Here is a 2,617-nt window from a genome sequence, read left to right on the forward strand (position 1 = left end):
CTCCACCTGCTGCTGCAACTTACACTGAGGCTGCCTGCCTGATCTCTCCCTCAGTCTCATAAGCTCCACATGTAGCCGGCTACATGCATTTCTCCACCTCTCCCTCCTCCTCCTCCCTGAGCATCCTCCTCTCTCCTCCTCTCCCCTGTTTAGGGTTTCCAGGGCAATCAGCAGAGAGAGAGGACCAATCAAGGGCCGGGGACCAGGGGCAGCCTCCTTGTCATTGGCCCTGCTGGATCTTTCGAAGCTGGAGGACGTGAGGGAATTATCTTGAGCTGGGAGGGGAGCCAGAGAACACCCCCGACAACCTGGCAGAGAGAAGAGGAGGGAGACCACAGGAGGGAGGGTGACAGGCATGGGGAGAGAGGGACTCTGATATATGGGGGTGAGAAAGAACATACAGGGAGAATAATAGGCTTAGAAATAATAAAAAGAGAGGTGGGGGTCAGCAAACAGCTGCTGAAGAGAATATAGGAGAAACAGGTTACAGTAGCAGGAATTAAACAAGAGAGAAGAATGATTATTATGGCAGCGTGGTGGCTTAGCACTTATACATTGCAGCACTGGGGTCCCTGGCACTGGTTTCCCTGGAACTGGGGTCCTCAGCACTGGGGTTTACAGCACTGAGTCCCTAGCACTGGAGTCCTGAGCACTGGGGTTCTCAGCACTGGGGTCCACGGCACTGGGATCCTCAGTACTGGGTTTCTCAGCACAGGGGTTCTCAGCACTGGAGTTCTTAGCACTGGGGTCCTCAGCACTGGAATCCTCGGGACTAGGGTTCTCAGCACTAGGGTCTTCAGCAATTGGATTCTCAGCACAGTAGTCCTTAGCACTGGGGTTCTAAGCACGGGGATCCTCAGCACTGGGGTTCTCATCACTGGAGTTCTTAGCACTGGGGTCCGCAGCACTGGAATCCTTGGCAAAAGGGTTCTCAGCAGTGTGGTCTTCAGCACTAGGGTTCTCAGCACTGGTGTCACTGGCACTGGGATCCCTAGTACTGGGGTTCTCATCACTGGAGTTCTTAGCACTGGAATCCTCGGCAAAAGGGTTCTCAGCAGTGTGGTCTTCAGCAATAGGGTTCTCAGTACTGGGGTCACCGGCACTGGGATCTCTGTTACTGGGGTCCTCAGCACTGGGATCCTCTGCACTAGGGTTCTCAGCACTGGTGTCACTGGCACTGGGATCCCTAGTACTGGGGTTCTCATCACTGGGGTTCTCATCACTGGAGTTCTTAGCACTGGAATCCTCGGCAAAAGGGTTCTCAGCAGTGTGGTCTTCAGCAATAGGGTTCTCAGTACTGGGGTCACCGGCACTGGGATCTCTGTTACTGGGGTCCTCAGCACTGAGATCCTCTGCACTAGGGTTCTCAGCACTGTGGTCTTCAGCACTGGGGGTAACTGGCACTGGGATCCCTGGTACTGGGGTCCTCCACACTGGGGTTCTCGGCACTGAGGTCCTTGTCACAGATGTCCTTAGCACTGGGATCATCAGTACCAGGGTTCTCAGCACTGGGTTCTCCAGTACCAGGGTTCACAGCACTGATCTCTCCAGTACCAGGGTTTTCAGCACTGGGGTCCCCAGTACCAGGGTTCTCCAGGAACAGGTTTCTTGTCACTGGGTTCTCCAGTACCAGGGTTCTCAGCACTGAGTTCTCCAGTACCAGGGTTCTCAGCACTGGGCTCTCCAGTACCAGGGTTCTTAGCACTGGGGCCCTCGGTTTCAAAACCGACGAGGACACTATCTGCATGGAGTTTGCATGTTCTCCCTTTGCTTGGGTGTGTTACCTCCGGGTCCTCTGGTTTCCCCCCACACTCCAAAGACATGCTGAAAGAATAACTAACTCCTTTCTAAATTTCTAAAAAAAAGTCCCTAGTATGTGTGTGTATCTATGTATGCATATGAGACAGGGACATTAGATTGTAAGCTCCTTGACACCGATGTGGATGTACAGTATGCATAAGCTGTAATCTGAAGTAAACTGATGTATGCTGCGTGAACTGACAGCACTGTATAAATACCTGTAATTAATAAATAAACATATGAGGCGCTGAGGAGATGAGAAACAAATAGGAGTGTGTGAGTGAATGACAGAGAACAGGAGCTACATAATAAGTACATGGCTTGATATAGACACGGCTGAATATATTTAAGAAGATAGGGGGCGATAGAGAGACCGCAAAGATCACACTGAGCAGTCACTGTGTACTGTATGTGTGTACCATGTTGCCAGGTTAATCCAGGAGATAGGGCTATCAGGGGAGATCTGTCAGTCAGGGTCAGTCACAGAGACCTGATGTGCTTACATAGCTAATAATGCTCCACAGATTGCAAGCTGACAGATTAGGAGCCGCAGGACACATAGACTGTCAAGTGTCCTGTTCACAAGTCAGGGAATATCTCTTTATGCAGCTCTGCACACTTATCAGCGTCATTAATTACTAATGTAGCTAAATGATAGCGATGATAGCCTCAGCAAATATTGGCTTCGCTAACAGCTTTCTAAATGGGTTGATACTGGGGCTTTTTTTGTTATAAATGGTTTGATCTACATTTGGTCAACATAACCCTGTTTATACGGTAAGTGAAACATATTTATTTTTTAACCTTTGAAAAGCCA

At 50.1% G+C, this 2,617-nt stretch overlaps 1 protein-coding gene across 1 annotated transcript in view; it reads right to left on the minus strand.

Moving 5' to 3' along the window:
* FADS2 (fatty acid desaturase 2) overlaps nt 1–159 on the minus strand; it is a 27,638-nt gene extending 27,479 nt beyond the window's left edge. Inside the window, exon 1 of the mRNA XM_018565179.1 lies at nt 24–159. The gene's annotated coding sequence lies outside the window, so the exon portion shown is untranslated. The remainder of the gene's footprint in view (nt 1–23) is intronic.
* Nucleotides 160–2,617: the final 2,458 nt, after the last annotated feature.

Source organism: Nanorana parkeri, unplaced genomic scaffold (assembly GCF_000935625.1).
Source record: "Nanorana parkeri isolate BGI_ZX_2015 unplaced genomic scaffold, ASM93562v1 scaffold820, whole genome shotgun sequence".
NCBI lineage: Eukaryota > Metazoa > Chordata > Amphibia > Anura > Dicroglossidae > Nanorana > Nanorana parkeri.